General features: G+C 44.1%; 5 non-coding genes across 5 annotated transcripts; all 5 read left to right on the plus strand.

Annotated features, from left to right (window-relative positions):
* Positions 1 to 312: 312 nt before the first annotated feature.
* Positions 313 to 502, plus strand: LOC127609517 (U2 spliceosomal RNA). The gene has a single exon (XR_007964645.1). It is a non-coding gene; the product is annotated as a U2 spliceosomal RNA (small nuclear RNA).
* Positions 503 to 1,356: 854 nt separating this feature from the next.
* LOC127609553 (U1 spliceosomal RNA) lies at positions 1,357 to 1,520 on the plus strand. Its single transcript, XR_007964678.1, has one exon. It is a non-coding gene; the product is annotated as a U1 spliceosomal RNA (small nuclear RNA).
* Positions 1,521 to 4,660: 3,140 nt separating this feature from the next.
* LOC127609481 (U2 spliceosomal RNA) lies at positions 4,661 to 4,850 on the plus strand. Its single transcript, XR_007964609.1, has one exon. It is a non-coding gene; the product is annotated as a U2 spliceosomal RNA (small nuclear RNA).
* Positions 4,851 to 8,052: 3,202 nt separating this feature from the next.
* Positions 8,053 to 8,216, plus strand: LOC127609560 (U1 spliceosomal RNA). The gene has a single exon (XR_007964683.1). It is a non-coding gene; the product is annotated as a U1 spliceosomal RNA (small nuclear RNA).
* A 2,344-nt stretch (positions 8,217 to 10,560) lies between these two features.
* LOC127609445 (U1 spliceosomal RNA) lies at positions 10,561 to 10,720 on the plus strand. The gene has a single exon (XR_007964577.1). It is a non-coding gene; the product is annotated as a U1 spliceosomal RNA (small nuclear RNA).
* The last annotated feature ends 975 nt before the right edge of the window (positions 10,721 to 11,695 follow it).

An 11,695-nucleotide genomic window follows, 5' to 3' on the forward strand; every position in this document is an offset into this window, starting at 1 on the left:
TTCATCTGTCCATTTTTTCACAGTCTTAATAATCGGGTTAGCACATTTGACTTTCTGTCTGTATGTAGGTATTAAGTGGATTAAATTGTGGTCAGAAAGGCCCAATGCTGCACAGGCGACCGATCGGTATTGCTTCACTTTTGTTTCATTTGCAGGCTAGCAAACCACACAGTTGGCCTCATTATCACTTAACTGTTTGTAATTGTTGTTTGGTGTGTAAATGCGTTTTGTTTGTGGTGATTTGACTTTTGTCACCATGACTGTAGCCAGCACTGTCGGGAATGACATTGTCCCTTGAGGCAGTTCGGAGTTATCGCTTCTCGGCCTTTTGGCTAAGATCAAGTGTAGTATCTGTTCTTATCAATTTAATATCTGATACGTCCTCTATCGGGGACCATATATTAAATTGATTTTTGGAACTGGGAGATGGAATAGGGGCTTGCTCCGTCCACTCCACGCATCGACCTGGTATTGCAGTACCTCCAGGAACGGTGCACACCCTCTGATGGTCAATAGCAATATTACTTATGAAAATAAGTGCTGTCTTTCCATACTTGTAATCATCACTTAGAAGTGTAATATCAGAATTGGTATGAAAGTTTTTTATGTTTTGATACTTCAAAGGTGAAGCTTGAAAATGTGGTCCATTATTGTAGATGGATAAAAATCCATCTTTGAAAGATTAAGTTTCTGAAATGTGAATGTTAATCTTTTTCAGTGGGGTAGAACCTATTCCAAGAAAGTTGCATCTCCCATCAACTAATTTTTTGAAGCAGTAACTCTTGTGAGATTGACATGATTCTCAATCAACCTTAATGCTAGTCCTTTTTCCCGGAGTTTTTAAAAATGTTGCAAGTCTCTCAAATTTTCTGGATTATTTTTTTCTTTTTTTGCCTTCAAGATAAAAACAATCAAAGAGCTCAGTATAAAAGGATAAGGATTCAAACGTACATTTGCGAATGTAGATTTTTTTAATACTGTGCTGATAAATATTAGTAGTTGACTCATCTAAAATGTATTTAAATCAAGTTTCGCGAAGGATTGTTTGGTGTTACAAACACCGCGAGATGGCAGCAGCATTAAATTCTGTTCCTGACCACAAAAAGAAACACAAAGTGAGTTGTTGGGGGGAGGGACGATTCTGGCTTTGCATTCTTGGGCGAAAAGAAGCAATGAATAATGGGATTGTTTTTGCAAATTCTTTTGACCTCACTTAAAATGGGTTAGTTCATGACACAATCCAAAGGTACTACGGATGTTGCCTCAGCCAGTGAGTTTATGTGCGTTTGGTAGAGGATCCCGTGGCTGAAGATGGTGTGTGTGCTGAAGACTGTGGGCTGGTGACTTGTACAACTCATACTTACCTGGCAGGGGAGATACCATGATCAAGAAGGTGGTTCACCCAGGGCGAGGCTCAGCCATTGCACTACGGCTGTGCTGACCCCTGCGAATTCCCCAAATGTGGGAATCTCGACTGCATAATTTCTGGTAGTGGGGGACTGCGTTCGCGCTCTCCCCTGATTCACTGGTCAATGGAAAATTGTTATCATTGTGATCTTAATTCTGTGAACAAGTTTGACAACAAATAAGGTTCACACAAAGGTTGCGGAGTAGTTGAAATGGCGCTGGTGCTGATATAGTGAGTGGGTTGAGGAGAGCTGCATGAGTTCCAGTCTTTCTGTCAAATGTTGATCAAATATGGCTTTTCATCACAAAATTAAAATAACAGCTACATTTATGTTCCGTCACTGGAAATCCCTCATTGGGTTATTTGTCCACCTAAAACATTGTGGTAGCAGAAAATGGGGTACGTTGCATTGCTGCTTTCCTATTGGACATACTTGACCCACAATACCTAGCAGTTGAGAATCCGAATCATCTTTATTGGCCAAGTATGTAGAACACACAAGGAATTTGTCTCCGGTATAACACGCTGCATTAGTATCATCGTAAACAAGGACATGACAAATAGGTATGCAAGGGCATTTCGTAATGTAAGTGAGACAATGTGCAAAGTATCAAGCAGAGCTAAAGTGATCAGTGGTAGAATACAATACGGTGACAGTTTGTACAGTTGGTGCAGAAAATCATTGAACCATTTTAGAGTGACCAGTAGCAGTATTTGGAGTACAAGAGAGTGACCACGTCAGTGACTGCTTAGGGAGTTAATGGCTAGAGGGAAGAAGCTGTTTAAGTGTCTGCTGGATTTGGTGCGCATGGATCTGTAGCGCCTGCCTGAGGGGAGTAGCTGGAAAAGATGGTGGGCAGGGTGCGGGGGATCCAGGAGTATTTTCCGTGCCCTTGTCTTGATCCTTGCAGTGTGCAAGTCCTCAAGAGTGGGTAGGCCGGTGCCAATGATTTTTTCCGCCGTCCTAACTGTCCGTTGAAGTCGTATTTTGTCCTTTTTTGTGGCGGCCCCAAACCAAACCGTGATGGAAGAACACAGGATTGATTCGATGACTGCCGTGTAGAACTGTCGTAGCACCTCCTGTGGCAGACCATGCTTCCTCGGCAGCCTCAGGAAGTACATCCTCGGCTGGGCCCTTTTCAGGATGGAGATGGTGTTGACTTCCCACTTCATGTCCTGGGAGACTGTGATTCCCAGGAACTTGAAGGTCTCGACGGTTGACACAGGGCAGTTGGATAGTGTGAGGGGCAACTGTGGAGAAGAATGTTTCCTGAAGTCCACGATCATCTCTACAGTCTTGAGCGTGTTCAGCCCGAGGTTGTGTCGTCTGCACCAGAGCTCCAGCTGCTCCACTTGTTGGCGGTACGCAGACTCGTCGCCGTCTTTGATAAGACCGATGACCGTGGTGTCGTCTGCGAACTTTATGAGTTTGACAGCTGGATTTGTTGAGGTGCAGTCGTTTGTGTAGAGGGAGAAGAGCAGTGGAGAGAGGACACATCCCTGTGGGGCTCCAGTGCTGGTGGTGCGTGTTGATGATGTTGTTGCTCCCAGTCTCACCTGTTGTGTCCGTTCCGTCAAGAACGGCTTGTAGCCGACGTGTGCACATTTTGAGCATAACGTCTCTGATCCACTGGTTAAAGGACACTTTGATTCTCTCCTCTTTCATCTCAAACCGCTTCAAACAGCAAAGCGTGTGTCGGAAAAGTGGTTAGGACTGCACGACTGTCCGTGTTTTATGTTATGTGTTGTGTTTATTATTTTACTTTATGTTAACTGTTTTGTAAAGCGCTTTGTTACAGCTGCCGCTGTTGTGAAAGCGCTATATAAATCAGCATGTATTGTATTGTATTGTATTGTAAGAAGCTGAGGATCCACTGGCAGATTGTAGGGAACACACCGAGGTGGAGAAGTTAGGAGTGAGGAGTTCCGGGATGACGGTGTTGAATGCAGAGCTGAAATCCACAAACAGAATTATTGCGTAGGTCCCTCTGCTGTCGAGGTGCTCGAGGATGTAGTGCAGACCTATGTTGACTGCGTCTTCCACAGACCGTTTGCCCGGTAGGCAAACTGGAGAGGGTCCAGCAGGGGTCCGGTGACGTTCTTTAGGTGGTTCAGCACAAGGCGTTCAAAGGACTTCATGACCACAGACGTCAGGGCGACGGGCCTATAGTCGTTCAGTTCCGATGTTGCCGATTTCTTGGCAACTGGGATGATGGTAGACTGTTTGAAGCAGGATGGGACCTCACACAGCTCCAGGGATCTGTTGAAGATTTGTGTGAAGACCGGAGCCAGCTGGTCAGCGCAGACTTTCAGGCAGGAGGGGGCCACTTTGTCGGGCCCCGCAGCTTTCTTGATCTTCTGCTGATTGAAGAGCCGTCTCACGTCTTGTTCGTGGATCTGTAGTGGAGAAAAAGAGGGTGTGGGGGTGGGGGATGTAGATAGAGTAGTTTCTGGTAGAGGTGGGTGTGTGTGGGAAATGGGAGTGTCCTTTTCAAATCGGCAGAAAAACATGTTTAGTTCATTAGCAAGACCCTTATTGTTCACTGTTTGGGAGGATGGCATTCTATAGTTAGTGATTGCTTTCAGGCCATTCCACACAGATGCAGAGTCGTTAGCAGAGAACTGTCTTTTCAGCCTCTCTGCATAGCTTCTCCTAGCGATGTTAATTTCCTTTGTCAATTGGTTTCGGGCGTGTTTGTACAGTGCCCGATCTCCACTTCTAAATGCGGCCTCTTTCTCTTTCTTGAGTTGCCTGAGTTTGGGAGTAAACCATGGCTTGTTATTGTTGAAGGAGCGGAAGGACTTCGTTGGTACACACATGTCCTCACAGAAACTGATGTATGATGTTACAGTGTCTGTGTATTCATCCAGTGTGCCCGTTGAAGTTTCAAAGACGCCCCAGTCAGTGCAATCTAAGCATTCTTGTAGAGCTAGCTTTGCTTCATCTGTCCATTTTTTCACAGTCTTAATAATCGGGTTAGCACATTTGACTTTCTGTCTGTATGTAGGTATTAAGTGGATTAAATTGTGGTCAGAAAGACCCAATGCTGCACGGGCGACCGATCGGTATTGCTTCACTTTTGTTTCATTTGCAGGCTAGCAAACCACACAGTTGGCCTCATTATCACTTAACTGTTTGTAATTGTTGTTTGGCGTGTAAATGCGTTTTGTTTGTGGTGATTTGACTTTTGTCACCATGACTGTAGCCAGCACTGTCGGGAATGACATTGTCCCTTGAGGAAGTTCGGAGTTATCGCTTCTCGGCCTTTTGGCTAAGATCAAGTGTAGTATCTGTTCTTATCAGTTTAATATCTGATACGTCCCCTATCGGGGACCATATATTAAATTGATTTTTGGAACTGGGAGATGGAATAGGGGCTTGCTCCGTCCACTCCACGCATCGACCTGGTATTGCAGTATCTCCAGGAACGGTGCACACCCTCTGATGGTCAATAGCAATACTACTTACGAAAATAAGTGCTGTCTTTCCATACTTGTAATTAGTGATGGGTCCAGCGACACCGATGCATTGACACATGCACCGGGCTCACAGAGCAAACCACGTGTCGATGCATGTGCCTGCTTCATTATGTCACGTGATTGACACGTGAACTGCATTGACACAGTCCAGGCTTCTAATTGACACACCGGCTGCGTTGACACAGTCCAGGCTGCTAATTGACACATCGGCTGCGTTGACACAGTCCAGGCTGCTAATTGACACGTGAACTGCACCGGTGCAGTTTAGACTGCATCGGCTGCTTGGCACAGTACAGGCTGCGCCACTTAGTCCAGGGGGCGTCGACTCAGTGCAGAGGGCGTTGACGCAGCAAAAGCCCGCCGCACAGTGTTTATAAGGAAGTGGGTTTGGCGACACAATGCCACTTGCCGAAACAAGCCAGACCTCACTCACGCTCGCTTGTCGAAGTTCGTGTCAGTGCAGACTTCGTGTTCGTGCCTTGCCTTCCTTGCCGATTATGGAGCAGAGACGCAAATCATCCGCCGTGTGGGACCATTTTTATGTCCCGGAGAATAAGGTATTATTTACTGTATTTATTTATTCAAATCGCCTTCTATCGCCGAGTGCCTCTCAGATTATTGACATGTGTTGTACCATTCTAATCCGAATACATTTCAAGGTAACTCTTAGTTACTTCTTATTCACATTTCATTACAGGTGAAATGTCGAATTTGCCGGGTCGAATTGTCATACACCAACAGAAGCACCTCCACCATGCTGAGGCATGAGAATGAAGTTCGCGATATACCCAGTATTACGCCAGGTATACAAACGTTCACTCATCTTTTCACGGTTGCTATGTTGATGATTTAATTGACAATCAGTAATTATTATTGGTTGACTCTCCACTCCATGTTTGACAATCAAGGTTCCACGAAGCAGCTGTACTGGAAGGACCAACACACTTCTTTCCCAAACCTCTCCCACCTCGCAAAGGAGTTCCTTTGTACGCCAGCCTCATCCGTCCCTTGTGAGCGTGTGTTCTCCACAGCAGGAGAAATCGCTTGTAAAAGACGCAACAGGCTGAAGTTTAAAACATTGGAGCATCTTATTTTTCTCAATAAAAATTTGTGAAATAAAAGCCCACAAGCATCCTCATTCAAATGATCTTCACATTATTTGAACACATTGAATGTTGCAAAATGAATAAATGGATGTGAATGATATTGTACACTTCATCATCAAATCGATGAATGACCTTATGAAAATGTTTTGGAACAGTTGTAGATGCAAAACCGTACTGGCAGCTACATAATAGATAATAAAAGAAATATCCCAAACCATAGGGATCCTCCCAAAAACTAAGGATGTGCACATTGTACACATACTTTTATTACTTCCATATTTGACCTATTGTGTGGGAATATGGGGAAATGCCAGTAAAACTGTTTTAAAACTACAATACAAAGCAATCGGAACAATCACTGGTTCCAAATGGACCCACAAATCCACTGTTTATCAAATTAAACAATGAAATCTCATGACCTGATTGACTTCAAAATCGCCCAATTAATGTACAAAGCACACAATAACCTTTGCCAAAAGATCCAGAAGCTTTTTAAAATTTGAGAAAGTTGTCATAATTTAGGGGGTACTAATCTATACAAAATCCAAAACACTAAACGAACATCACACAAAGGAGTGTATCTGTAATAGGTGTAAATCTGTAGAATGATTCAGAAACGGACCAGTAAAATGAGGAACTCTCTTGCTGAGATTAAAAATGAATTCGAGAGTAGTACAAGACAACTACACAAATCAGAATTAAGCTGATAAATTCGATACACTCATGAAATATAGCAATACATCAGAAATACATTGATGAGATTATTTAATATATTAATGAAATGTAGCATCCATTATGAATATGAGAAAATCGACATATACATGTGCTCTAAAGAGTATGTACTGTATATACAAACCTAATGTAAAAATGTATTAGTACAGCATACATAAGGGTAAAAGCATTTGTTGATATTTAGACTTTCTTTCCTATTTAGAAAAATGATCAATTCATATATAGGAAGGGGTAGGACTCGGGGTAGGTTTTTTGCTTCTTTCTACTCCTCTGAACACATATTTGTGATGATGACTATTTTCTTTTCCTTTTTTTATATCTTACCTTCACCTTTTGCCAATTTATTACCGAATTGTATATTTTATATGTTCAATATACAAAACAATTTATCAGTCAGTTCAGTCTGTTAAGTGGGTTGGCTGCAGGGATCTTGAAGGTCCAGCAGGTGGCAGTGGTCAGTGACACAGTATCAGCACAGTATCAACACAGTGTGTCAGTGTGTCGACACGCCTCATGAGGCCTCATGGACCCATCACTACTTGTAATCATCATCAGAGTTGGTATGAAAGTTTTTTATGTTTTGATACTTCAAAGGTGAAGCTTGTAAATGTGGTCCATTATTGTAGATGGATAAAAATCCATCTTTGAAAGATTAAGTTTCTGAAATGTGAATGTTAATCTTTTTCAGTGGGGTAGAACCTATTCCAAGAAAGTTGCGTCTCCCATCAACTAATTTTTTGAAGCAGTAACTCTTGTGAGATTGACATGATTCTCAATCAACCTTAATGCTAGTCCTTTTTCTCTGAGTTTTTAAAAATGTTGCAAGTCTCTCAAATTTTCTGGATTATTTTTTTCTTTTTTTGCCTTCAAGATAAAAACAATCAAAGAGCTCAGTATAAAAGGATAAGGATTCAAACGTACATTTCCAAATGTAGATTTTTTTAATACTGTGCTAATAAATATTAGTAGTTGACTCATCTAAAATGTATTTAAATCAAGTGTCGCGAAAGATTGTTTGGTGTTACAAACACCGCGAGATGGCAGCAGCATTAAATTCTGTTCCTGATCACAAAAAGAAACACAAAGTGAGTTGTTGTGGGGAGGGACGATTCTGGCTTTGCATTCTTGGGCGAAAAGAAGCAATGAATGATGGGATTGTTTTTGCAAATTCTTTTGACCTCACTTAAAATGGGTTAGTTCATGACACAATCCAAAGGTACTACGGATGTTGCCTCAGCCAGTGAGTTTATGTGCGTTTGGTAGAGGATCCCGTGACTGAAGATGGTGTGTGTGCTGAAGACTGTGGGCTGGTGACTTGTACAACTCATACTTACCTGGCAGGGGAGATACCATGATCAAGAAGGTGGTTCACCCAGGGCGAGGCTCAGCCATTGCACTCCGTCTGTGCTGACCCCTGCGAATTCCCCAAATGTGGGAATCTCGACTGCATAATTTCTGGTAGTGGGGGACTGCGTTCGCGCTCTCCCCTGATTCACTGGTCAATGGCAAATTGTTATCATTGTGATCTTAATTCTGTGAACAAGTTTGACAACAAATAAGGTTCACACAAAGGTTGCGGAGTAGTTGAAATGGCGCTGGTGCTGATATAGTGAATGGGTTGAGGAGAGCTGCATGAGTTGCAGTCTTTCTGTCAAATGTTGATCAAATATGTCTTTTCATCACAAAATTAAAATAACAGCTACATTTATGTTCCGTCACTGGAAATCCCTCATTGGGTTATTTGTCCACCTAAAACATTGTGGTAGCAGAAAATGGGGTACGTTGCATTGCTGCTTTCCTATTGGACATACTTGACCCACAATACCTAGCAGTTGAGAATCCAAATCATCTTTATTGGCCAAGTATGTAGAACACACAAGGAATTTGTCTCCGGTATAACACGCTGCATTAGTATCATCGTAAACAAGGACATGACAAATAGGTATGCAAGGGCATTTCGTAATGTAAGTGAGACAATGTGCAAAGTATCAAGCAGAGCTAAAGTGATCAGTGGTAGAATACAATACGGTGACAGTTTGTACAGTTGGTGCAGAAAATCATTGAACCATTTTAGAGTGACCAGTAGCAGTATTTGTAGTACAAGAGAGTGACCACGTCAGTGACTGTTTAGGGAGTTAATGGCTAGAGGGAAGAAGCTGTTTAAGTGTCTGCTGGATTTGGTGTGCATGGATCTGTAGCGCCTGCCTGAGGGGAGTAGCTGGAAAAGATGGTGGGCAGGGTGCGGGGGATCCAGGAGTATTTTCCGTGCCCTTGTCTTGATCCTTGCAGTGTGCAAGTCCTCAAGAGTGGGTAGGCCGGTGCCAATGATTTTTTCCGCCGTCCTAACTGTCCGTTGAAGTCGTATTTTGTCCTTTTTTGTGGCGGCCCCAAACCAAACCGTGATGGAAGAACACAGGATTGATTCGATGACTGCCGTGTAGAACTGTCGTAGCACCTCCTGTGGCAGACCATGCTTCCTCGGCAGCCTCAGGAAGTACATCCTCGGCTGGGCCCTTTTCAGGATGGAGATGGTGTTGACTTCCCACTTCATGTCCTGGGAGACTGTGATTCCCAGGAACTTGAAGGTCTCGACGGTTGACACAGGGCAGTTGGATAGTGTGAGGGGCAACTGTGGAGAAGAATGTTTCCTGAAGTCCACGATCATCTCTACAGTCTTGAGCGTGTTCAGCCCGAGGTTTGTGTCGTCTGCACCAGAGCTCCAGCTGCTCCACTTTTTGGCGGTACGCAGACTCGTCGCCGTCTTTGATAAGACCGATGACCGTGGTGTCGTCTGCGAACTTTATGAGTTTGACAGCTGGATTTGTTGAGGTGCAGTCGTTTGTGTAGAGGGAGAAGAGCAGTGGAGAGAGGACACATCCCTGTGGGGCTCCAGTGCTGGTGGTGCGTGTTGATGATGTTGTTGCTACCAGTCTCTGGAAGAAGTTCACCCGTCCTTCCTGCAGTCTGAAAAGCGCGATGTGTTTTGAAAGGACAGAAGGGTCAGAAACTCTCGGGCAAGAAAAATGTCTGGCATCCTCGCTGTCCAGGGAAACGGGTACATGACTTAAAAATCCCTCTTCTAAAGGTTTTCGCTTCCTTTGCGGTGGGGTTTTGGAGTCCCCTCACAATGGGAATGAGCGCCGAGCAGGTGGCGGCAGGCCTTGGAAAAGTGATGGCGGATTCAGGGAATTGATGCCATTGAGAGTCAGAGGCCAAAGGCTGTCTCAAATCGTTGACGGCCAATTCCCAAAACAACTGTCATCTGGACTGTCGCGTGGATGAAGAACTGGCTCGGGCGCTCGCGTTCCTACCGGCGCCTTACTCTTGCTTCCCGAGCCCGAGACTGGTACGCCCGAGGCCGTCTCCACGGAGACGATCAGCTTGGCGAGGCAGCTGCGGAAATTGCCTCGTCCAGCGAGTTTGTGTTGATGTGTGTTCCCCATGGTCATTTTTGTCAACAAAGACGTTGGACCTACCTAAAACCGAAGAACCCCGCCGCCACCGTTTCTTGTTCACAAAATAGAAACAGGACAACCCTTCCCTAAAACGCCAACTCAATGAAGCGACATGGAACGTGTATAAAGCTAATTCAAACGAATGATAATTACAGCGAAAAGGAATGTCCTTCTTTTTCATTTCGGTCCAAAGTAACATGCGAGCCACTGTGGTTGATTTTAAACATATTTACTTCGATCTGATCGATAAAAGCCGAACCGCAATGACAATTCCAAAACGACCACACCCCTGGACTGCTCGCACGTGTCTCAGCAGATGCGCCCGTGACCGAAGACGGTGCGTGTGCTAAAGACCCTGGCCTGGTGACGGGTCCAACTCATACTTACCTGGCAGGGGTGATGCCATGATCAAGAAGGTGGCTCACCCAGCGTGAGGATCAGCCATTGCACTCCGGCTGTGCTGACCCCTGCGAATTCCCCAAATGTGGGAATCTTGACTGCATAATTTCTGGTAGTGAGACCGCGTTCGCGCTCTCCCCTGTTTCACTTTGTTAAAACAATTTTCAGCTAGCAGTATATGAGGTATGTTGTCTTAAATATAACTTTTCACGTGGCTACGTTCATTCTAGCAGTGACTTTGTCACAGCAAATGGTAGGTGCAGTAAACTAATTCCTCTCAGTGCTAACAAGCATTAATTGCTGCTCTCCAATTGGGCCTCTGTGGGTCACATGACTCACACACAGTACTCAATGAATGCTGTTTCGTGTTTTAGTCTGGAAAACATCACAATTTTGTTTTTATCTTAAGTTGCACTGGTCAGCTCATCCACCTCACAGTGCATAGGTTGTAGGTTTGATTCCAGACTCCGGCCTTCCTGTGTGGAGTTTGCGTGTTCCCCCTGTGCATGCATGGGTTTTCCCTATGTTCCAAAAACATGGCAGGTCAGTTGATTGAATACTCGAAATTGTCCCTCGGTGTGAGTGTGAGCGTGTATCGTTGTTCGTCTCTGTGTGCCCTGTGATTGGCTGGGAACCAGTTCAGGTTGTCCCCCGCCTACTACCCAAAGATAGAATTATCAATTTTACAAATAACGTCATACATTTATAATGGTCAATGATCAACAATGTGTCATAATAAAGTATGCAATCATCTTTTATCATTGAATAAATATTGATTTGAATAGCTTGCCCTAGGCATTCTTCATGTGCTAAATTGTCTTCATGGCTGTGGTGTTGTGGTCCTTTTTGCCATTTAGGGCAGGAAAAGCCAGCACATTTTGCAGCAGTGGCAGGGGTTATGGCAGCTTTTATGTCACAGTGCTTTGAAGCTTGTTTCAAATCATATGACATCCATCCTGCGACCTGATTCGAGTTCCAATGACCCCCTTTCAAGCTCCCGGTCAAACCTGGGGAAAATAAATGATGCATGATGGGAATCTTTTTTGCAGATTCTATCCGGGATCCATCTGGCCTTGTGAAATTCTGGACTTGAGTTGCCCATAGGACTTTGTATG

Source organism: Hippocampus zosterae, chromosome 10 (assembly GCF_025434085.1).
Source record: "Hippocampus zosterae strain Florida chromosome 10, ASM2543408v3, whole genome shotgun sequence".
In the NCBI taxonomy this organism is placed as follows: domain Eukaryota; kingdom Metazoa; phylum Chordata; class Actinopteri; order Syngnathiformes; family Syngnathidae; genus Hippocampus; species Hippocampus zosterae.